At 37.4% G+C, this 25959-nt stretch overlaps 1 protein-coding gene across 18 annotated transcripts in view; it reads left to right on the top strand.

The window, feature by feature from the left end:
- The window catches only part of DLG1 (discs large MAGUK scaffold protein 1), a 168142-nt gene that overhangs the window by 72706 nt on the left and 69477 nt on the right, over window positions 1-25959 (top strand). The window lies entirely within an intron of this gene.

The following is a 25959-nucleotide window of genomic DNA, read 5'->3' as shown; positions in this document are numbered from 1 at the left end:
ACACTGTAATATTATAAAGATAATTTGTATCTGTTGGTAATTGTTTCAAAGGTGATAAACTGGCACTTCCTCTGAAGTCTGCTTATTGTTACCTGTTTTTTGCTTGTGAATTTAGAGTAAATAATAGGAGATCTTAGAGGGGGATTTTCACTTACTTGTTGCAAATGCACGTGAATGTCAGGGATCCTGTAGTTTCTGTAATGGGTCATTACATAACTCTTAAGTGATGCATTAGGTAGACATGATAGCTTTTAAGTACTGTTACTTTTTTAAAAGTCAAATATACAGGATTAACCTTTTGAATAAATATTATGATTGCTCTTGTTTAATGCTTGAACAAGTAATGTTGGAATGCATGAAACTTGCAGTTGGACTGACTAGTCAGGACTAGAAATTTGCTGATAAATAAAATACTGAATAGTCTCTGCTTTGAGGTGTGGGTTGGACCAGATAAAGATCCTGAGATCCCTTCAAACTGAAGCTGTGATTCTGTGAATATCCCAGTGTTTGTTCTATTTTTCTGCTATGAAAAAGATAGCTTACCTCTGTGAAAGGCTGCCAAATTTTTTTCATAATTCTGACAGTTCTTCTGTTAAAAAGAACTGCTTATACATGTTCATGGCCAGAAGGAGGGGAAAAAAACATAAAATATTTTGAAGTGGTTGTAAAAAAAACTTAATGAGCATATTCAGAAGTTATGCGCTGAAAACATAAGAGCTTGTTGAAGCCTCTTCCTCTGGAAAGATGCTGTACTATCCTCATGCCTTATCCACCCATTGCAGCTGTTCTAGCCTCAGGGAGGGAAAAAGACATTTGGAGATTGCTCATTGTGGTGCAATTTTGTTTTTCAGTTCTCTTCACTTTTTGTTCTGTGATGTAGTATTCTGAGAATTGACGACTTTCATTTGTTCATTTAAGATACATTCCCATCGCTTGAATGTAATCACATTTGCAGAGTCAAAATAAATAATTAGATGTGATGTGCTTCTCCTCCAACCTTGTCTGTTGAAATTCTACTTGTGGAGATGGGCTTTTTAGTTTTATTGTTCTGATTTTAAACATCATGATTTTTAACATATACAAAATCAAACTGATGGTTTTTAAAGTACTGGTCTGCTTCCCTTGTGAATCTGCTACATAGCACCCATTTTTAGCTGTCCCTTCATTTGCTTGGCTTTCTTGGATGGGGTGGGATGGCGTGGAATGGTGATACTTGCTTAGTTCCCTTCATTACCAGTGAAAGGGAAATGACTCCTGGAGACTGGCTGCATGCCCCTGTCCTTCTCTGGGGCTTGCAACAGGTCACCTTCTCCCCAGCAAGGTGGTAAGAGGACTTGTGCTAAAGAAGGGACTTTGGATTTTGGGGTAGGGTATTTTTTGAGTAGGGGGTTTTGTACCCTAAAGAAGCAAGGAAGAAGTTGGTGATGGATATGGTAGCGCTGCTTTTTGCTGTAGTTATTGCTAGGTTTATGCCCAAAAGAATGCATGCGTGCACAAATGCATTGTGGCATGGAGGACTAATCAGGAGTGAAAGGCTACTGTAAAAAGCCACAGCACCCTGAAGACTACCAATCCATTTTCAAACATTAAACGTGCCTTATTTACTAGTGTTGCCCCTTTTTAATGTTGTTAGAAGATTCACATCACCCATCTCTCACAGGAAAAAGGCAGCAGTGGAAAGAGATGGTATGAACAGATACAAAGACAGTAAAGTGGTCATTCTGACTGTCTGCTTGTGTCCTGCCCTAGCCAAGGTCTCCAGGGTGCTTTGCATGGAACTTGAGGTGGTTGTAGTGATTTGTAGACTTCGCATTACTGTAGTAACAAGGAGTTCAGTGATCAGACATTGCAGTCTGTCCATAGAGCAGCAGTACTTCCCACTGTGTTAATAGCTGTTCATTTGCAGTGGTGAACTGTTGTAGGGGTAGCAGTGCCTTCCTGCCCCACTAACCACACCAGTCTCCTTTATGAGTCCGGGGAGGCTGATTTTAACATGCTCAAGCATTTGAGGCCTTTATTGTTTCTTCCTTCTTCCTTCTGCATTCCCTGTGATGAGGAGTTAGTTATTCAATTAGAAGAATTAGGGAATTTGATTAGAAGCTGGTCTTCCAATTTTTGTCAGCAAATTTATTAGTTTCTGTAATAAAAGCCAAATCTGTGGCATAAAATGGAAGATAAGGATAAAAAAAACATACAACAAATTGATGCTGTCACAAGGGTGAATAACTAAGCCATGAGCTTAGTAAATATATGGTTATGCAAATGAAAAATACTGGGTAATTTGAAATGCTGTCCTAACAAGAGATATGCATATTGCATCAACAAAGATAACTGTATCCAGGGCAGTTCTCTCCTCCAAAGTCTTTCCAGAGCTCTGAGAAGCACCTATTCTTGACAGTGAATACAGCTATCATGTCAGAATGCATTTTAACTGTTAGTAGTATTTGGCCCATGTTGTGCTACGAATTCAGAAACTGTGATTTGTCTGAAACTCACATGGTATTACACTGGTTGTAACAGCAATGCATTTAGGCTGTTCTTATCCTGTAACACAGGATAATATGCTTCCGGCATTTGATACTGAAAAATTGTTTAGCTCTTTGAATATGCTGTGCTAATTTATACTTTTTTTTTTTAGGACATGTTTTAGGAAACAGGGGCGAAAAAAGAGGGAGGGAGGCAGAAAACCCCTCCTAACTCCACTTATCCATTTCAAAAACTTTAAATTTCAGAGCTCATCAACTGCTTCTGAGTTGTTTGAGCCCAGTCACTTCATGTCTTTGTATCTCTTCCTTTTAAGATCTTGATGAAAGTTTTAGTGTATGTCATTACTTCTAGAATATTGCTTTCAAATTAATTGAAATATTATGAACATAGTTCTAACATGTATGAAATGCTATATGTAATCAGACAACAACATAGAGGTGTTGTAAAGTGTATTTAAAAGATAATGATTAAAAAAACCCCAGGTCTCTACCCTAACCCCTCTTTTATTGTACTTCATACAGTTCAGGTATTGCAAAAATTGATTTTTTACAGCAATATTTACCATCCTTCCTATAATTTTGATATATTTAAGTATTTATATATTTTAGACATACAGATCATAACACTACTAATGCACATGCTAAAAATATGTGAGATAAGAAAAGATAAAATAGTTCTGATGTAGTATGTGGAGGCTTAAACAAGCAGAAGTTGAAAAGCAAAAAAAAAAGGGGGGGGGGAGGCCTTAATACAAGATGTGGAATTAAACGTGGAACTTGCAGCAGGAAGATACTGCAACTAAAAGTTCAGACGATTTGATAGCAGTTTAACTATTAAATATCTTAGGCATATCAGGATGTGTCACAGTAGGTGATATGTTTTATGAACAATGTTAAACTGTGGTGTGGATGTGTGACACTTTTAGCATCCCCTCAAGTTTACAGGTGAACCCGGGACTTCATTATGCCAGCCATTGCATAAAGTGATTTGTTTTATTCAATACATTTTTTTTAATTTAAAGACATGATACAGTAAAGAAAGGAGTTACAGGAGTAACTGTAGGGAAGTTTATATGAGTTCATAGAAGAACTGTTGTCATTGTTAGATTTTTTTTTTTTTTTTTTTAATACAGACTTTTCCCTGAGTTTAAACTTTAAGCATATGTTGCCTGGAAATTGTTGCTGCTAACATTGTGATGAACACATGAGAAAGCAGCTTTAAATAGTATTTGCTTTGGATGATTTTAACTATAAGAAAGCACCTTCTGAAATGTAAACATGAGTTCTACTGTACTAAGTTTCCTTCTTATTCTTGATTTTTAGCTATGTAATTTCACACATTTATAACAGTATGAATTTATTTTGCAAAGTTTAGTTCTGCCACTGGTTGTGTTTTCCATAAGAGGGCATGATAGCAGAGATAAAAATGGTATGAATTTATTCTGTAAGAGGAATGCCTTAGTATGTGTTCTAACCAATAGATAAGAAATAGGAAATTCTTGACAGTTTAAACTCAAGCATTAAGGGACTGTCTCTGGAACCTTTGGTTCATTTTGTAAACACTTTCTAACTGTGTACAGTAGAGATGGAAACTTCTCAAGATTATGAAGTTGGCTTGACATTTTAAAGAGATATGCAGTTCTAAAACCATATTAAAATTAACAAATCCTAAGAATATATATCACGAATCATGTACTGTCATGTAGATTGTGTTAGCATCACGCTGATTCCCTGCTGTAGCCAATTGTTTCCTCTTACGAAGTCAGCCAGTAGGCCTGTGGAGTAATGGGGGTGTGCTGCTTCCTTCCCAAACTCATGTGTGTGGCTGTAATGTTGGCATGTGCAGTGTGTTTACTTCAGTTAATCACTTGCAGCACGGCAGTGATGATAAGAACTGAACCAGTGCTCCAGCTACCTACAGGCACTGCTTGCTGCCAGAGAGTTTTAGGTTCCACTTTCTCTCACAGCTGTTGTTCTGTCTCACTCAGAGTTGATAACAGAATTTCTTCATATTTCTGTTCCATTCTATCTCAAGAAAATTACTTTCTCCAGAATGAGTCATAAATCTGGTAAGCAAAGGAGAAGGGGACACAGAATGTTTTGCTTTTGGAGTTCTGCTGCTACTGGAGGGGCTTTCTGTCTACATTGTGCCCAAGACTCTGAACCTTCAGGCAAGGCAGGCACTGGATCCCCTCTTAATCCATTGTCTGCAGCTCCAGTTAATAACTCAGGTGGGCTAACAGGGTCGTACCGTATGAAGCCAAGTGCGTGGAAGCCTGTGAAACAGGTAGGACTCTTCAGGTCTGTTACATAACTTTGCTGATTTATTTTATATTGTGATAGTTGCCCTCTCAGTTGAGGCTTGTATTGATTGACAAAGTGTTTTGAAAGTCAGATACAGGCCAATCTGTCTTTCACCAGCTGTCAGCTTACTAAATAGCTCTAGCACAGCTCCTGCGGTATAGCATTTCTGTTTTGCTGCCAAAGCTGCTGTATATGTTTCAGTTAATACAATTATTAAGTAAATGCCTGTCTGACAGAACCACTGAATCTAAAGTGAACACCATCTTCTTCCTGTTCTTCTATTTTAGTCTACAACATCAAGAGCACTCTCAATTATGATTAAGGATGTGCAGGATGTTTCTTTTAGTTTGAAGAAGCTAATGCAACAGAAATGTCTTAGATGTTTTTAGAAAACATGGCTTTGTCTTTTAGAATGATCTGCATCCATGTTTGAGAGCTGACATGATATCATGTGTTGTGCAACTTAAGAGACTTTTAGTTTATACCCAGCTCAGTCTTGGTAGAATTTGTGTCCACAGGCTTTCTGGGATTTACAGTAACTCAAGGAGAGAAACTGTTGTCTTGTTAAACAAGATAAATTGAAATCTTTATGTGCACACTAGCTATGCAGTCATTTTGAGAAGAATTTGGTTCTTTTTTCTAGAACCTCTGTTGGGGCCAGTGCTTTCCCCTGTACTCCAAAACAGAGGACGTAGTTGAATTTGTGAATAACAATTACTTACTAAAATTTTCAGTGAAGCAAGTAGGCTCTTGAGCTCTCTCTTTTTTTTCTTTTTCTCCCCCCCCCACCCCCCCAAAAGCATTTTCTATGGTTTAGTTTTCTGTATGAATGTTTGAATCATTTTATCTTTGTCAGAATTTTTTCTAGTTCTCAGAAGTGGTCCTACCCTGTGTAAACGAATCAGTGTTAAGTAAACTCCTAGTCCCTGATAGGTAATTTGTATTTCTCTATTCCTTCCCTATCCTTATCTGAATTTCACAGTGTGATTTTTATTGTCACATAATAACCAGTGATTCCTGTTTCATATATATTATTCTACCATCTCTTGAGACCAGTTTTCTTTATTCTACTGATACATTTTGAGACCGACATAGTACCGTGTATTGTTGTTGCTTACACCTTGATGCTGAGTCAACCTCCCAAGTATTTCAGTGCATGGAAGCAAGCATGCATTCTGGAGCTGTTGTAAAATGCCAGATGTGTGTATCTGTACATCCCTTTATAAAAGATGTCTTTGCAAGACATGAACTCTTTTTGACTAAGCCTACCTGTTTGGGCTATGCACACAAGTTTTGCCATCGCAGCAGCGTGACAGTCTGAGAGAAGAATGTGTCTTTCACTACTCTCCCTGGGAGTGAGTTCGAACTAAAGTTTGACATGCTACTGTTTGCTGAACTTCAAGCACAAGCATATTGTGAAGCATTTCCAGTACAGTCATTTTTTGTGTTACTTTGGCAGATCCATAAAAGATTAAAATGTCAGGAAAACATCTGCCTCTTCATGTGGTGCATCTCATGTGCAATTGAAATGAAGTGCCTCATCCTTGTTTATTAGTACAACCACATCATTCACACTTTGCTTATCATGTAATGGCTCTGTAACAGATGGGGCCCACTGGATGCTTTCCTCCCTTGAGGAAGGATACGTCCTTTAATGCTGTTCCTAATGTGCCTTCCCAAATTTCATTCAAGTGAAAATTGCATAGTTCTATATATGATTTCAGGAACGCTTAAAGGTTTCTCCAGTTAGAAGATAAGAGAAATCCTTCTGATCGGTTGAAACTGTTTCTGCAACAGGTGCTTTGCTAACCAAGTGCTGGAATGAAATTCTAGCAGGTGTAAGTCTAAAAGGGCACCGTAGTTGCAGCGCTGGTCTCAGGGACATAGGTAACAACAACAATAGTATCAAATACATCAGTAGACTTTGAGAAGGACATAACCACCCTGTCAGATGCCATGTCCATGTTAAGTCAGCACTCTCAGTCCCTGAGTTTATAACTTACAAAACGGATAGGAGCAATCCTGTTTCACATCAGACTGATAACCTTGTGTCATCTGTCAAGGAAGCTCAGAAAACTGTAATACAGAGGCCAAATTCAGTACTGACTTCCTGTTAATACCACCACCATGCGAGTCTTCCCTGAATCCCAAACATACCGTTTGAGGACCTGCCTTCTCTGGTTTTGCCCAAAGTAGCATTAGCAGCAGTCATTTCTATACCGGTCAGAATTAACTAGGTCAATATTCTCTCTGAAAGTAGTCTGTCATGACCAAAAAAAAAAAAAAAAAATTGTCTACTCTTTGATATGCTCAGAAAGCTGTAGTATCTTTTAAACTATACCTTTGTTTACTTGGGATCATCACTGGCCACTTCAAGTGGTCACCTCTGGGTACTAGCTTGAGTTTCTTCCAGGAACTGCTCGGACTCCAAGACAATAAGCCCAGTAGTGCTTCCTGACTCTCCTGAGCCGCGTATGTTCTGTGTACCTCATTCATGTTTTACAAATGTTACCTACTGGAAGCTGCTGCTAGAGTAGATGCTAAAGTTGTTAAAGTTATGTTCTAATCTCCACTTGACCAACATGGCTGATTCTTATCTTCTGGTGGGTAGACGCCACCTGTTCCACATTGATGTGCATTTAAGAAGAACTGTTACACATTTTTCTTTGGGGAGGTGGGGTAGGAGGAGGCACGTGTTTCAGTGGACTGTGATCCTCTTTTCTTGCATTTTTTTAAAGTCCTCTCATTTATCATGACCATATGGTGGTTTTATCCCCTAAAAAAGTGTCAGGGATCCCAAAACTTGTACAGTTCTGTCACTCGCTTCTTGAAAGACTTAAAGCTCCCTTCTGTGTACCAGGTTTTTGTGCACGCATGCACACACAAGACTTAATATCAAAAAAGCATTCTGAAGGACTGCAGTCAATGTAGAGCAAGGGTTCCCTTCTGTGTCTATCTTTTATAATTTTAAAAAATCTTTGCCACCAACTAAAGCACTTCTGGACTTGTTTTCCAGTCTGGTATTCCTCAGGGTGTCTCTGTGCTGTTTATTGCTATTCCATGTGACTTTGTCAGTATTGAATTTCATCTTGCTGCCTGTAACCCACTTCTCTAATATATCAGGCTTGCTCTACAGCTTGTTTCTGTTGTGCGTTTGCTGCTCTTTTTTTTTTGTGTGTGTTTAGCTGCACATTAGAATGTAGTTGAGCTGACGTGTTCTTCAGACAGATAACAGACATTTATGACTCATTTTGTCTCTCTTGTAAGCTGATCTTGCCATTTATGAATTTTCAGTCTTTTGCTCCATTAAACTGTTTGCAATGCATATTCTAGTCCCTTGCAAAAGTCTCTTTTGTGAAATGATACATTTAAGCAATGATTTAAATAAAAACAGATCACCTTATCCATATTTTTCATAGAAAAGAAGAAAGGGTCAGGACACAATAGTTCAAATTTTATCAGGACACTGGTGAAATAGAAATGCTTAATAATTTTTTTTCATGTCCTTGTAGTCAGCTTAAGAGTATTCCTTTTTTTAAGTTACCATTGGTTTTTAAACTGTGTGGAGGTTAGTACTATTGTTACTGGAGACTAGTATCTATGTAGTTGTGTCAGTCTTCTAATATGACTTCAGATATTTTATGGGATGCCGATATAGTACAGGATTTTTCTTTGACCATGGAATCTTCAATTTCTTTCTACTGCTTTGTGTGGTATTTAATGGAAACTGCCGTACCGTGGGAATGTTTTGGACGAGTCTTCTAGCCTCTCCTCCTTTATTCTCTTTATCAGTGCTGCCTCAAAGTGTGTATATTTGCTTATTTAAAATTGTTTATCTAAGACTGATGCTTGTAGAAGTTAGTTGAGCAACCTGTATTATGTGCCTCCCAGGCAACAGTGTTTGGTTTTCATAACAGAGTAGGGAGCAGAGTAAAGATTGCTTGTGCTTCTGGTGTACAGTTCTACTTCAAAGCAAATTTAATTTAGTAAGTAAATTGTAGTTGTTTTTCTTAGATAACTAACTGTATCTGACTATGCAGTGTGATGTAGCAGGTAGGAAGGGAGTCAGCTTTCCCTTTGGAGAAGGAGAGAGAGGGAACTCTGGATCCTGTCTGTGGCATGTACAGTCTCCAGTCTGGAATTCTGGCCTGAAAAGGGATCCTGATAAATCGGGAGTGTTCAGAAAAGGGATTATAACTGTAGACTGTGTTCAGGAAGACCTGCTTTAAAATGAGAAACTTAAGAACCTCTTAAGAACCTTTCATCCGAAGGAAAGTCAGGAGATGTTTTGGTCACAGACTATAAATATATAGGGATAGATTTCAGAAACTAGAAAGCTTGTTTATTTAGCAGAAAAAGGCATCTGTATTCCAAGTCAGGGAGCTGAAGCTAGACAAATTTAGACAGAAAACTTAATTTTAAAGAATGATATTAATATAATAATTCTAAAAGCTTAATGGGACATGATGTAATTGCCAAATCAGGGTAATAAATTAGTATTTCCTATGTAAAAAATATAATGACAAAGTTTGTACTTGAAAATGTCAAAATACATCACAGAATCTCTGATTCAACATCTAACATAATGACTTTAATGTTATTTGGAAGCTGTAAACTGCTGGAAAGCAGTTTATATTTTTTAAAAACTTATTTCATCCCTTTATTACTGCTTTTAATTTTTATTTTAACTGTATAATTTTTGCTACTCTTGTTAAAAGATGAACACGATGGGGGAGAATTGTGTACAGCTTTTTAGAATTTCAGCACATTAAGCCGCATTACAGAGCAGCACTTCAGTAGTTAGATGCTAAATCAAGTGGTATGCAAATTGACTGTGAAATACTGCTGATCAAGACGGTGATAGTACAGACCTAAGACTATATTCCCAGATAAGTGTGGAATGCCAAAGTAGATGCGTATCTCCGAGCAAAAAAACCAGCCAGAGCTGTCCTGCCTTTGAGCTTGGAGTAGTTCCTATGACTCATTTTACTGTATTAAAAATAAGAAGATTCAGGTGCCAATAGAAGAGAATTTAAATTAATGTGTTGAGGCACAGGTGATCAATAGGAGATGACGTTTATTCAGGATTTCTTAACGAACTTGTGTTTAATATGGCTGAACTGTCCATTATGTTGTGTGTGACCTTTTTGTTTAAATCGTCTGGGTATTCCTAGAACAAAAATTTAAAAAAAGGCAAATATGATGCCCTTTTTAAAAGGAGCTAAACTGTACTCTCTGAGACTACAGCTGAGCAGGTCTGACTTCCTTATTGTACAAACTTTGAGAAATTTTTTATTATTAAAGAAGAATTAACAGGTAGATAGATAAACAGATATTTTGAAGAGAAGTCACCTTGGCTTTGTGACAGGAAAATAAGGATTCGCAGATCCTCCAGACTTCTTTGAAAACAGGGAACATGTAGTCATCAGAAGGTCGTTATAATTATAGAAGTTTTTGAAAATAATGGTTCTTAGATCAAAGGCTGTTAAAATTAATGGTGCCATGAGATAAAGGGGAAGGATGTTTTGTAGGTTTTTTTTTTTTCAATTGATTAAAACAGGTCCCTTCAACTGGGACTGGATTCCCAGAAGGTTGTATTTGTGAATGATCAGGGCGGGGAGCAGCTGTGGGGCAGAAGCATGTGATTGATTTTTATTTTTTTTTAATTATTTTTATTTTCAAGTTAACTAAACTAGCAGCAGAGAATAGCAGATGAAAGTGAATGGGCACAAAGATAGGTGGTAACATTCATTATACAGTAATGAATGAGGAACAGAGTTAGAAGGATAATCCTGCTTGTGTGCATATAATGATAGGCTACAAATGAAGTATTTCTCTTCCAGAAAGAGACTTTGGAGTCGTCACTGATGGTTCTCTGAAAACGTCACGTTAGTACTCTGTAGTACTGAAAAGGGTAAATGAAATGTCAGGTATTACTAAAGTAGTAGAGAATAACACAGAACATGACACTGAGTATATTTCTTGTGTATCTGTATTTTGAATTTTGTGTGGGGTTCTGTTTGCCTTGTCTTAGAAAGGATATAGCATAAATAAAAAGGAAAAGGGTAGTAAAGTGTTACGAGAAATAATCTAGTTCTCTATAGGGACAGTTAATTTAAAAATAAACCAAGAAAACCCTGAGGGAGAATATGATAACGACTTTTAAAATAAACAATGAAATTAAGAAGGTTCTCAATTAGAAATGATTTAATGGTTCTCTAATTCGAAATCTGTCACAACTGTCCTGTAAAACTTCTGCTAAAATTGTGAAAGTCACTGCCACAAAATGTTGTGGAGAAGAGAAGGTTCAAAAAGAGGATTATTTCAAAATGGATTTAAATGGATTTGCAAAGGGCAGATGGCAGGTAGCTATTACAGATAGTGCTTCAGGAAGACCTTGACTGTCAGGTTCTGAGATGGTTTTCTGGGAAAATTACTGGGCATATGTCTAATTCCTACTTGCCCATCTATCAGTTTTTGCTGTTAGTAAGATTCTTGACCAGTTGGGCCTTGGCTCTCATCCAGTATGGCAGTGTTTACTGTTTGTGTGGAGTGCATTTTTTTTTTTTTAATGGAGAGGGATATGAACTATCAGAATAATTTATCTGTGTCTGTAGTGCATTGTGTTACTTGATGTTTCTGAATAAATTACACTAGGAAAAAAACCCTGGATAAATCTCGAGAGGATGTTCTGAAGCTTGGCAATAATGCGAGTTAAATGCAGGGAATCGAATGTCAGTTCCTGGCCTTTGTGTCACTCAGCGATCATGATCATCTGACCTAGAAATCTCCAAGTCTCCTAAGAAAATGCCATCTGATAGATTCATCACCTCAGTGATGCATCAGTCATGAGATGGTCAGAGTGGCAGGAATTAATCTTGAAATGTATCTGAGAAGGACTAGTGGTTAGATTAATAACCACAGATTAATAACTGCAACAGAAAAATACTAGGATGTCTGTCAAGCTAGTGCCCTGCTTCCAGCAGCAGCCAGAGCGGAGGGTTAGGGAAGAGCATAAACCCAGGACAAATCGGTATGATGCTTCCTCTGAGGGCTTTCAGAGCTTTCTGCCTGTTCCAGTGTTAGGGATTCCAAGAGCTGGAGATTACTTATGTGTTTAATAACCCTGAGTCCATGAGTTTTCATGGACTTGGCTAGCCTCCTTGTAGTGGCAAGGATTCAACAGTGAAAGAATAGCTTCTGCTTGTTTGTAGCCTAATGAGGGGAGGAGAGTCAGGGTTATGGGACCTATTCTTGTGCGTTTTGTTCAAAGATTTTTAATGCAAAACAGTGTTGGAAACAGAATTCGGGTTGTTTTTAAGGAAATACCCTTCCCTTGGACTGAAGAGTCAGATTCGCCTTTTCTGTTCTGTTGTTGGCCCTATTTGGTTTTAGTTCGTTTCTGCATAAAGGCAGACAGGGCCAGGGCTGTTGGAGCAGTCTGTGCAAGGAGTAGCTTGGGCACTGGCTGGAGAAGTGGAAACTTTTGAACCTCACATGTCAATCAGCCTGAAACCCAGAACTTCAGCCATGGCCTGACCACTGTTATAAAAGTGTGGCTAAAGGTACATTTAGCTTGGTAACTTGTTGTTCTGAGGGTGTAAGAATGAAGAAAGTGTTCTTTGAGTAGCTGTGGTAGGGAGGTAAATAAATGCAGGCTGTGACCTCACTTCCCTTTTTCCTTTAAACTGTTTAGTATCCAAAGATTTTATTGATGTCTATTAGCTTCTCTATGTTTAAGGGCTTGAATCATTAGTAGAATTGTGTAGTGTTGTTGGAATTAGATAGGGATTATGTAAAATGAAACTGCAAAACTTTCTTTAGTTTGTAATCTTGAGGGTCTGATGAATCCTCTTTTGCTTTTCCTGAATTGTAAATTCAGAAGTCAGAACCCTTGTCTTAGCCCTTTCTACAGATTTTTTTTTGTAATGAAGAATTTCAAATATTTGTATCCTAAAGACTTTAAACATTTTATTGTATATTAAGCATTTTAATTATCTGAACTAAATGGAAATTGGCAAAAATGATTGTGTAAACTAGTATCCTGTCAAGATTAGACCAAAAAAAATTAATGGAATTAAAGTGATAACTCAAGAAAAGCTTACATCGTTTCATGTGTTTTAAAGTATTCTGAAAAGCTTAAGCTACTTCTTGTAATATTTATTGTTACCCACTTTTTTCAGGTCAGTATAGTTAGTATTTTGTTTATCCAGAGTAAATGAGGTAAGGAAGTGCCACACAAAACGTGGCTGATAGACGTTTTAGTGTGGTACCAACACAAAATGCTGGCTTTATGTGATCTCAGGTCTTCCCTGGCACTGATAGAGAATGGCAAGTCTTGCATGTTAGATCTGACTTCTGCAGAGCCTTGTGATTATTACTGCAGTGTCATCTTCCCAGATGAGGTTTACCACCTGATCTCAGGGCTGAACCTCATCCTCTGGCTCCTGTGTCTTTGTCCTGAACAGGTGAGTCCTCCTGGAAACTATGGGGAACCATTTAAAAGACTTTTGCACTCAGTTTGGATACACGAGGGCTTAGCTCCATTTTAGTTTCAGTTTTAGCTGACTTGGCCTAGTTCCAGTTCATGAGACAGGCTGTTTTTGTATGGAACCCAGAATGGCTCAGGTTTCCTGCTCTGCTTGAGAGGTTAAGCAGCTTCTGTGCTAGCTAGGTATGGGTGCACCATAGCTGTGTTTGTCCAGCATTGATCATAAACTGATCAACTCTGACTTGTGTTTCTATGGCGCAATTAACCCGAAATCCAGATAAAATGCCTATGGATAATTACGGACCAAAAGTCAGTTTCTGTAAACCTTGTTTTTAAGAACACATTGGTTTTAGTCAACACTGTAAACTTAAAATTATACATAAATGTTTGTTTTTCCATTGCAAGATTGCATAAGGCTGTATTCTTTCCTAAGTTATACAGAAAAGTGCTAGAATCTTTAGAAGTTTTTAGCAAAGAGCATTGTAAGAAAAAAAAAATCAGTCTTTGTTTACTCGTGGAGTGAAAGTTTGCTCAAGTAATGCTAGGCATTAAACCTGTTAAAACTTTTATAGTGTTTTAATTTGCTGAAGACAAGGAGTGTTTGACACTACATAAAAGATGCCTGTTTTGCTGAAATGTTGCAGGGCTCCTATGACTCATTCTAGAGCCTGGATGTGTTGTATAATGGTACTTATTTTGAGGTTGTATTATAACTGCATGTTGTCATGGAAGCAAGTCTGAGGAGCTTCCAGTGTTTCCATGGTGTAAGAATGAATAAAATCAGATGAGGTACCTAGCTAGTAATTGCATGGTAAAGATTTTAGCCTTAGCTCTGAGCAATGAAAAGGCAAAGCATCTGGATAGCAATATAAAGCTATCAGAACTGTAGTGAAAGTAATAGTGTATGTTTGGGAAGTATTCAGCATGTGTAAAGATAAAATGCTAATGCCACTTAGTTGTACGAAGCCTTTTGTAAATGAAGTAAGGAGTGGCTTTAGTATAAAGCCACTTTATGTGTAAATTAAGTCATTAATTTTCCAAAATTTTCAGACATTTACGTCCTGAAAAAGCTAATGGATTTTAATTAATGGGTTGTTATAGATGGCTTTTCTTGTGTGGTTTTGTGTTTGCTGTCCATTAATGTGAGGTAAATGACTTTCTGCTCATGCTCAGTGTTTTAGGGCAAATTTGTTTATTTTTATAAAGAGATTTTTGGACAGATAGTAATAGATTGCTCACAGAATAATACAATTGTCAATAAAATAATAAATACTTGTCTTTAAAATGGAAAGCTCTAGCTTGGATTCACTGTCTTCAGATCACTTCATTACTCCTTGTTTTAAGACTGTAGCCTTAAGTACTTTGAGGATGGTGGGATGCTATAAGTGAACCTGAATGTTTCTTATACTAAAGAAAAAACAGTTCGTGCTTTAGATAAGATGAGGTTCACATGCATCGTTTTCATGTTTTATGAATAATGTTTCTTATAGGTTTACTCATTTAAAAAAAATTTCCAACAAAAGAACTTCTGGAGAAGAGTAGTGGAGTAGTTTTGAGAGTTAACTGATGCATTTCTAGTACTGAGAGAGATCACTTTGTGGTAGCAGAGCTAGATAGATATAGGACATCTTTGCTATTTGAATGAATTATAAAGAACAAAATAAGCATGCTGTCTAGGAGGGTTTAATCATTCCCTGAATCATTTAGGAATGATTGGAAATTATGTGTTCTGAGAGCTTAAGAAGTGTCATATGTATTGAAAAGCATGTAAACAGTACCCAACCTTTATTGTTGTATTTTGATTTAATAGTGTTCTCAGGAGCGTACAGTCTGTCACTTCTTCTCAGTTTCCTACCACAGCATACCCCTTCTACTGTGAATTTCAAAAACTAAAATATTGACACCCTAGAGTTACCATTATTTTTCTATAGTAAAGTCTTAGAACACATTGTCTCTTTGCCTGGTCTCTTTCTGATTCTGAAACCCTGCTTGGGCTTCTTTGTGGACTCTTTAGCATTATAATGAAAGCTACTATTCATAAGACTGATGTTATTTAAATGGAGCTTTCTAGGCCTTGCTTTAAGTTGCAAATTAAATGCATTAAATTCATTCTCAATAGCACTTATGAACCTAAATGAGGAGCCTTGTCATTCTGTTTTGAGCTTAGAGTGCTGGATTGTTTGGTGAATACAGATGGCTAACCTGCTGCATAGGGTTCAGTGCTAGACATGCGTTTAGTATTTGAAAAACAAAAGTCACAAATTACCTTTATTAAAACCAATATTGACTTTGTGTACATTTTGTATATTATGGATTTGGAATACGACTGAGATTTAACCATTTAAGCAGTCCCTGAGAGATTTGGCAGGACAAATTTGTTTGAGCTAAGTAAATCTTTCTGAATACCAGACATAAGAAGTGGACAGTGGTGGTCTCCTTTGTATGAAACATTGTCTGTAATGTTAAGTCAAGTCTATAAGGGTCCATTTTTAGGTCCTGATAGAGAGAGGGGAGGTTGGTTGCTGAAACTGTTGTTCTGTTGAGATTATTGTTTGTATTTGCATGAGATTCTTAGCACCTGAAAGTTATACTCATCAAACAACCACTGGATACTGTGTGAGAGCGCTGGTGATAGTGTAATGCGTAAGCTGTCACACGTAAAGTAGTCTTATCTTGTATGTACACAGAGGATTACAAACAGATGACTGATCACTTCAGGATGTTCCGGAGGCTAGTATGTCTGGTGCATCTTGAAGGAAGATGCAAACAGACAGTAGTTAATCAACTTTACTTAGATAACTTTGAAACAGACTCAGCAGTATTGTGGAGTTAAGTTACCCTTTAACGAACTGTCTCATTAGAATACTTAGAATCACACCCACGAACCTAGAAGCTCCTTACTCACAGAAGCCCCTTCCTCTGAGCATGCATGGTAGAAAAAGGAAACTCTGTACCCTTAAATGAACCCGAAGACTACCGGGACCAATCAGAATCTTGAAAGATTACATTAAACAGTGTTGTGCTGATAATGAATGATCAAACAGTATAAAATGTCCACTGTGTGTTAACCGGGTGTGCTAGCTTTGTGGAATTACCACCTAGCACCCATCTTTGCACAAACATGAGATAAATATCTCGGCTCTGTGTGTGAGATTGGATTACTGCACACCGGGTAGAAGAACCCTGCTTTTGGAACAACAATAGTTTTGTAGTTCCACGTTCCCCATTTCTGCTTTGTGGGTGTCCATTTATCTCATATGCAAAGCTGTCCTTTTGCTACAGAGTAGAACTTCATTCCACAAACTGCTGGACAGTCTGTCTTGTCCTATGTTATTGCTTATGGTTATAGCGTTCCTCTTTTTTTTTTTTTTTTTTTTTTTTTTAAATTTTCTGCACTAAAACATTGCCTACTGGGCCTCAGCAAGTACGAGTCTTTCTGTCACTGCCTTTGCTGCTTTACTTCTGCTTGTGTAATCACAGTGCAAATTGTTCCTCACTGGGTTGTTTTTGTAGATGAAGATTGCAATAAAGAAGTGACAGTAAATAAATTGCTTATTTGTCTTTAAATCAGTTCAGGTCATCATCACCATCCATAATTTTACTGATATTCTGCTGTCACTGTTTTTCCCCTTCAAAGCTATTTATTTATGTTTTAGGTTCAGAGTTTAAGTTCATTTGAGTTCATTGTAAAATGCTGTGGGGTTTGAGGAGGAAACTAGGTTAGAGAATCAATTTGTTGACTGAGTTAAAAAAAAACCCCAACAACCAAACAACCAGATAACCCCTACGGTTTAGACATATCTAGCATGCTAGCTGTGTGTCTTTAAAATAGAGTGCTCGCATGGATATGATTTTCAAGAGCCATGGTTTACTCTGAAAAAAAGTGAGATCTAAAGTAGTCACAGGCATTCAGACTAGTCCTTTTAATCTACAAGGGCTGGGTGGGTAAACCTTTTCCTTTCTGGGATCCAGAAAAACTTTCATATCTTTGTTACAGTACTTACCTGAACAGCTGTTACAGCTCCAAGATGGCTTGCCTGTCCTCAAAATCTCTTAGTAAAATCATTATGTACTAACCTACCCATCTTCATGTAGACATACCCTAACAGGCTTCAGGCTCAGCTTCTTTGTTTCTGTGCTTTCTATCCAAACTCTCCTTGGAGAGACGTGCATAGCATTCAGGTGGAGATCTAGGTATTTTTATTCCTTCATCCTTGGGAGACCATGGGAATCGGTCTTTGCTCCATCATGGCAAGGAACAGGGAGAGCCCTTGAAGGGCTACGGGGGTCAGAAACCCAAATATGAAGTGAAAAGTTCTTCATCCTTGTATCAGTACAGAATGATAGGCAGGCTTAATTGTAACCACCCATGGGTTGAGGCCATCATAATTAAGCTTATCATTTACCCTAGCCAATCTCTCTTAAGATTTTGTTTGTGGTAAATCAATTTCCTGTTGAAAAACAGTATGGAGTATGCTGACCTGGATAGGAGAATCTGAACAACACCCCCACCCCCATGAAGTACACATGATATAAATTTGTGACAGCATTTGTAAGCAGGAGTGGTTAGAAAGCTGAAAAAGTATGTGTATTTTAATTTGGTTTTTAGCCACTATGTATGAAATAGTCAGATATGGTGTCCATGTCAAAACTGCAGAGTTACTGTACTAACGTGCTGAGTAAAGTGGACAGGTGAGTTTGAGTTCATCGGGTGGGAAGCACATTTTTGAAGCAAAGTAATGGTCCGTTGATAATAGAGAACCTTTCTCACATGAAAGAAGTAACAAACCTGTAGAGAGGGAAAATCTTGAGTCATACTTGTATTAATGGTATTATCTTTTCTTGGTGGTTCTGCTTCCCATCCTCTGTATTCCGCATGTTTTACACTCTAGACTAGCTTATCAGCAATAGCAGTACTCATGCCTGGGTAGAATTGGGTCTTGTGTCTTTGCAGTTCTCAAAATTCGGATACATGCCGCGTATTAGCATGTCTGATTGTGTTATATGCTGTTTTGATAGGTGAACATTGTTTGGAATTTCAAGTCAATAGTTAAATGATTGCTTATGTTCAGATAGTTCTACACTTTTTCAGCTCTTGTGAAACTCGGTAATTTATTTGATTTCTATGAAACTTTGTTTTGGCAGTAGGGAAATACTTATGATATGTTTTATTTCCAAATGCCCTTGATTCTACATTTTGTTTAAAGTCCTGGAGAAATACGCTCAGGAAAAATATGGATGTCTTAAATTTATTGCTTGACAACTCGAGTCACTGACATTGTGGTACTAAGGACTTGCCCAGGCCACAGGATGGCACTGACTTAGGGAGGAATATGGCAGAGACGATGCATCAGTGTTGATGCTAGCTGTGTGCTCAGGTTTAGATGCTCTGGGCAGCGTATGGCTAACACGGTTTATGGGTGAGGATGGATGGCGGTTGTGCTTTGTTCTTACCACTGTTGGACCCCACCAAACAGCCTATAAATCCCTGAAGGTATGTTTAGATGAGTATTGACTTTTGTGATTTTGAGGAAGATGGATGCAAAGTTCTTAAAATAGCAGGCTTCACTAGTGAAATGTCCTGTGGCATTCTAGGATGTAGTTCAGAGAAAAGATATGAAACTACACTGCTGGACCTTAAGTTATATATGTCTAGAAAGAAAATATGCCTTTTCTATTCAGCTTTGTCACTGGATATTGAATCAACATTGTTTCTTCCTACCACTTTTAAAGCTTTGTTCACTTTGGAAGATATTTTATTTCCTGCTTTCAAGAACAGGTAATGAATATGGGCTTGTTTTCATCAGTCAAGTCATATTAACAGAAGTTGCTAATTTTGTGGTATCTGCTTGAAGGCAGTGGAAGGGGTGAAGTACAAAATTATTTTTGGAGGATTCTCCCAGCTATTAAAATTGCTTTTTGAAGTAATGAAAGTTGATTATTGAAGCTTTAAAAAAGACCTTTGCAGTAGACGTTGCTGGTCAAATATTAGTACTATTTTCCCTTTCCACAGATATTGTTGTTAGCCAGCTATTGAGTGGATGTTATAGAACATGGAAAGAAAATTATTCTTGAAATACTACTTGTAAAAGATTACTGGCACTTTAACAGATTGCTGCAAAGAAGTGTGCACTGTACATTTGGTGTAGTAATTTGAAAGAATGAAATGTTGATGATTCAGCTTTGTGTTAGCAACAAATTGTTCAGAGTTGGTATGTAATATGAAAGCACAACCTGATCCTGAGTCCCCTCTGGTTATGAAAAAAATCACTTAGCACTTGATATTAGAGCAGTTCATGCTAGTAATTAATACAGTCTGCAGAGAACACTTGTGGGTTCAGGCTTTCTGCAGTCAAAAGATGATCTGCCAAACCTGTGCAGCTTTAGTTACATAACTGCTTTTTCTTGCTTTGAATTATGCATGTGTCCCACTGCTTCGCTGGAGACTTTATTTTGCCAGTGTGACTGCAAGGCAGGCTCTGCCTTACCTCACACGTGTGAATATAATTGGGCAGAATGATCCCTGTGACTCTCAAATATCTGATTAATATCTTTTAATATAATTCTTCTTGCCTTCTCTACTTTTTCCTTGTTTTTTTTTTTTGCTGTTGTCTGTTTTCATTTTGTTTACACCATGATTGTTCTAGATAAGCCTTACTACGCTTTGCTTATATAATTCTTTCCTCTTCTTCCCATGTTTTTTTGACCAAGATGCTATATTCACTTTCCATACTTGCATAACACTAAATTTCAATGCCGCCTGAGCTTTTTCACTGGAGATTGCCCTGGCACACCGTGCAGCCCTGGATGAGTTAGGTATTCTGCCTGTACCTCCTGTTCCTTGGCTGTGTTTTGGTGCTTGGACTGTTGCTCTTGGAACTACAAGTGTCTTAAAGTTTTTGTTTTCTTTTAATTATTGATATCTTATTGATATCATCTCAGGGACCAAAGGCATGAGGGCTTCCAGAAAAAACCTTTTGCTGTTACCAGTTATCTGCTACATCATCTTCATTCTTTTGCCACTAAAGTCAGCATGTCTGAAAGCACACTGGAGCGATATGAATTCCTTTGTCTCATCTTTTGCCTTTTGTCTTCCCCTTTCTTGTTTGGAGGAGAGTATAGGAAGCCAGACGACTGGATTTCCAAGAACATGGTATCCAGCATCTCCACCCCTTGCCCTCGCTTTCTCACTTAGCACGCTTCAAAGCTGATTTTCTTTTTAATCAAGAGGCTACTTGGTCTACATGTTTTCAACAAAGTTGATGCCTCCGGGAATAAGATGTTCCTTTTGAATCTGGAACACCACCTATTTTGCTATTTATTATGTACGTAAGAGAAAAGTCTTGTACCCAACCCCCCTTGCTTCTTCCTTTCTACACTTTAGTAATTAGACAGTGTCATGCTGGGTAGAAAATAGAGAGTACTGATACGCAAGTAAAATGGGTGGTATGAATGCAGCCTGCTAAGCCTCAAGCAATCTTAATAACATCTCTGGCAAAAAAATGTTTGTTTGTGGCTTACAAAAGCAGCCATTTGGCACACTGTTGCCAGAATAGAGGCTTCCACACAAGATACAGCCTCCATCCAAATAATCCCTGCAGGCCGGGGAATGTGCCTTGGAGTTGCTCGGTATTAATGTCTCTGTGGAAATTACTCAAAGGAGAAAGTTAGTTATGATGTGTAGATTTTGAACTGTTCACCTTTATGCACATTCACAACATGCTTTTCTTCCTCTCTGCCTTTGCCCTTCAATAACAAAATCTAGAGATTCTTGGGTTGTCTAGAACAGAACAAGCTGGGTGCATGTGCCCATATGTATTAGTGGGACACAGTTCTCCAGCTTCCTGATACTTCAAAGGCAAAAGGCATACCTACCATACGCATGCGCAAGTCTGCGAATGTATGTATGACCAACATATTTCCAGCTTCCCGTCACTGGCCAGAAACCTTTCTGTCTCTGCATTTATGAATATTGCATTAATGGTATGTTATGCAGTTCTTGATTACATCCATTCTGGGTACAAGATGAGACATGGCAGCTCTTGGTGATTAGAGGAGCATCTGTCAGTTCCTATTTATCTCTTAATATCTATGCTATAAATAACTGGAAATGGTTGTACTTAGGTCTGTATTTCTAGTTTTTCATTCTGTGTGTAAAAATTATGCTGACTCATATTATTTAAATATTCAGCTTTGCTGTAGGAAAGTGTACAGTGAGAAGGAGGATAACAATGTTTTAATCCTACGAACTGATGAAATCTCTCCATTTTATCCAAATACGGTACAGCTGACCTAATCAAGCTTTGTTTCCTGTGGGCTGATGTCCTTCATTCTTATCAAACCCAGCACCAGATATTCAGATTCACAGCATATTCCTAGAACAGACCCATGGGGCAAGAGGCAGATGGTGTGTGCTGTGGCTGGCCCAGAGCTGTGCAAATGCTGGTTGTGTACCTGCTGTCAAGAAGACTGCATGACCACTGACTTGAGCCTGCTTCTTCCTTCTGTACGGCTAGGAATATAGGGGTGTCTATTTAGCTGTCAATTTTCACGTAGACTCTGGGAAATTAACTTTTGATCCTTACCTCTTTTTACAATGATTAATTTAAAATTGGCTGGTAAAATTAAATATTCAACAGCACGATTAAATCAAGCTAGCTCCTCATTATGTGCTTTTTTTGGGGGGTGGAGGTAGGAGTTGTTTTGGAGCGTTTTCTTTTGAAAATTGGGGTAAAAATGTAATATAGAGATCACGCATCCTTGGCATTAACTGAATGAATAAAATAATAAAGAACTCAGGTTTGTTTAAATGTCTTAATTTTTTTTTTTAGTCTGTTAATTTAAACAATGTGCACCTTAAAATTGTGATCTCACAGTGCTGCTGTATTTCATGGAAATGCAACTCTTAAAATTTTAACACAAAGTAACTCTTGTTATTGTTATGGTCTGAACAAATTTGTTTTCTTTGATGGAAGTTTAACGTTGAAATTTTGTACATTGTATCTGCCCATTCACAATTCATATACTTTTCATCATAAACTTCTTTAAATTCATTAGTTTTCAGCCCAATAAAGGGTTCAGAAAAGTAGAAGAATTGGTATATTTTAAAATTTTCTGGATGTAAACCTTGGAGAAGTTTTGAGGTGGTAAAATACAACCAAGTTTAGGGATAGTAGGAGCTTATGGGAGAAAGAAAATAACTATAACCTTTCATAGCTTCTTTTTAATAAATAAAGTCAGATTACTTTTGCCATCTATTCAATAATTTGTGCATTGCATTGATTATTTATGCCCAGCAAATTGACTGTCGTGTGGTGGTTCAATGGCGCTCTTTAAATGGAGCGAGAGAGTACACAACATGCAGTACTAGCTAAAACAGCATTTAGTGTTTCTTCCTATGACCATAATCTAGAAAACAATCATATTTTTAACTTTCTCAGGAAGCAATATTTTGGTTTATTTTCCCTCCATTTTTTTTTTTTTTTTGCAAAAAGGACTATTTGTGTTGCTAGTTTCATGACTACTCACTGTCACGACTACAAATACTGTGGTGCTACAGATGATGGTGAAATGGGAATGCTCAAGCTTACTGATTTAACAAGGAGCCCGAGAATGGAAATACGTCAAAATCTTCATATGCAGCCAAAGCAGCCTTTCCGACATCAGCAGCGGGCACTGAGCATTCGTACATCTTTTAGTTCATCCACGCTGCCAGTGTCTTCCAACCACAGAGGAAAATTTATAAATCTACGTGGTAGTGTAAAAAAGAGTCCTACAAAGAGCACAGCAAAAGTAAAAGCTGCTAGTGGTTGGGTGTCTGATGGCTCATGTTCTAATTGTTCTTTAGAAAAGGTATGTATTGCACTAGGTATTTATAGATGTGCATTTCTGATGTAAACCGTAGAAATTAGTCACACTTCTTTCTGTAGTTTTATCCCTGCTATTTCTAGAGACTTTATATTACTTAATTTTCTTTTGTATTTTATTGCTAGAAGTCAAAGTAGCAATAATCGAAATTGGGCTGGCAAAGAAATACTTCTGCTCAGTGTTTTCCCATTGAGATTGTTGCACTGTATATGGTGTGGGGGTTTTTACAGTAATTTCTTGAAAGTGAGGAAGGTCTGGTTTGCTTGATTTTTGTTCTCCAAAATACATCTTTTAGTACTTTTCAAAGAGCAGCATTATGGAATTTGCTGGTTTAATTGATCTGCTTCAGGGTGTGTATGGTGCTCAGATTTAATTTCAGGTTAGTTGGTATGTCCTCACAGAAGGAGTTACTGTGTGTTGGTTAAACATGAGAAAATGGGTGTGTTCTTCCTTTTCACAACATCTGGACTTAGTGTTAGATTTGGAGGCACTCGTTTTAATTGATCACGTAAAGGCATTACTATCTTAGCTTTTTCAACCATGCCACTTAAATGATTTTTTTTTTTATATAAATATTAAAGTCCATCCTTACACTTTAAAAAAAATAATTACTTGATTTATCATACTGTTGTAACAGAATGGCTGTTCGTTGTAGGTGTTAGCACATTTATTTAGGCTGATGGACTCTGTTAAAGTGAGTTATTGTTCAAGTCATGCATTCCTATATGTAAGAGTCTATCATAATTGTGTGCTATAGTTAATATATATTTAAAACAAGGTTTTTAATTGGCCCACTACTTTTACTTTGTCGTTTAGATTGGTTTGTGTCCATTTAAATGAGGATCATTAAATGCTTTAGTCAGACATCTTTATTTAAAGCTATTTTGAGAATAAGCTTTTGTTTTTCAGAATACTTTAGTGTATTTTTGGAGAATTCCTAAAAACTACAAATTTTTCTTGAAAATTCCTGGGAAGCAGAGCATTGAAAGTGATATTCTGGGCTATTGGAGCTTATTCAGCTGCTCTCACAGATACTTGTATCATATAATCATTTTCAGACTGATTATGTGCCATACTAAAATAAAATTAGCATTCTTCTGTTATAAGGAAGTTCCAGGTCTTCTTTCTCTGATGATTAAAAATCTTTTAATTTCTTGCATTGTCCTTCCTTGTGGTAGCCATAGTGCCTGCATCAGTTCACTGTATTCCGTGAAACGTTCAAGTGAAGACAGTCTTACCTTCATTTGGATTTGCACATCCTTTGAAAGTGGTTGCCGGTGTTGTCACCTGTTTCCTCACCCACATGGTAGTGGAGGAGACTCAACAGGAATATTGCCAGGATGCTTGGAGGAGCAGGGAGTGACTTTTAAGAGTCAGAGGATATTAAACCAACAGCACAAAGGGAAAATACAATGACAGTACTAATAGCTTATGAGCCTGGAACCTGAAAGAATTAAAGGACTTTAAACAATGTCAATTTTAAAATAATAAGGATAAAAATTGGAACTGGTTGGGAGGGTTCCTGAAGCATTTGGGAATGAGAAGCCCTGAGAGACATGGGAGTTAGGAATTGAGAAAAGGAAGGAAGCAGGAAAATAAAGTTGCCATTTGGTGCAGAGAGGGGTGCAGATTGTTTGGCCCGTAAGGAAATCAACTGTGACTTGGTCAATTATTTTGCGAAGTCAAAGGGCAAGGGAAGTGTATGGTCAGTATCTAAGAGTAACTTCAGTTTGTTTTTAACCTTCTCTTATTGCAGGAGTTGTAACTGTAAAGCTGGAATTTTTCTGACCTGCTAATGCTTAGCTTTTCAGCCTTAATGTTGTGTTATATTTTGATATGTAATATGTGTATATCTGAAATTTTGGTTAACAGGATATTTACTGTGTACATACATGGGAAGCTGCTTACTTTGGAACAAGGCAGACTTGAAGGGGTGGCTTATTTTTTGCATGTGTAGGGTTGAGTGATTGCTCAAGCTATTTAATTTGATCTGTCCTCTAAAGGTTGCATTGTTCTTCCAGTAACTGGAGGTTTGTTAAACTTAGCATTTCCTGCATCCTTTGCAAAATGCATATTATAATTTTTCTAGACCAATTTAGATTCTCCCTCACCCTCCTTTTTTTAACACTTGAAAGATCGTGCTGTTGTCCGTAGATGTAAGGATGTTTAAATGACATCAGTAATAATATCTCCAGATATCAAATATATCTTGTTTTTACATCTTTCAATAATTGCGACTTTTTTCACTAGCTGTTCATTTTGGTAGATTGACTTTGAGCTGAAAAAAACCCTGTAGAAATACCATATGTACGTTTAATAGGGGTTGCTGCTCTTGGGCTGTTTCAGGTTTCTTTAATATTTGCTTTTACTCTTTAATTTGGTGTATGCTATAGGTATATGTTGCTTTGTGTTTTAAAATATCTCAAACTTAAAATATGCTTAATACTGTTATGTTTTGGGGTTTTGGTTCATTTTCAGGATTTAGTATTTTCTTTTGTTGTTATGCTTCATTATATTTAAAGATCATAAGAATGTCTTGGAACAACTAAGTTGCGAGAGCTTTGATCTGCTGTTCAGCTTGTAATTTTGATGATAGTTGCCAGTAGTTTATGTTGCTGACAGCTTGTTGACAACCAGTATGTTAACATCTCAAAATTATTTGAGTCAATGTTTTGCTCAAAATGCTATTTGTAATCTTGTTCCCTTGGAGCTTAAGTGTCAGTAGCTTTCCTGGTTATTATTTTAATGAACATTCCTCAGACCAAAATTCTGCTAGTCTTGAAGGTGTATGGTAAACCTGTATGAAGATCT

This window comes from Gymnogyps californianus, chromosome 10 (genome assembly GCF_018139145.2).
Source record: "Gymnogyps californianus isolate 813 chromosome 10, ASM1813914v2, whole genome shotgun sequence".
Classification (NCBI taxonomy): Eukaryota; Metazoa; Chordata; class Aves; order Accipitriformes; family Cathartidae; genus Gymnogyps; species Gymnogyps californianus.
The sequence above is the reverse complement of the archived record's forward strand: the minus strand, read 5'-3'. Positions and strand labels throughout refer to the sequence as shown.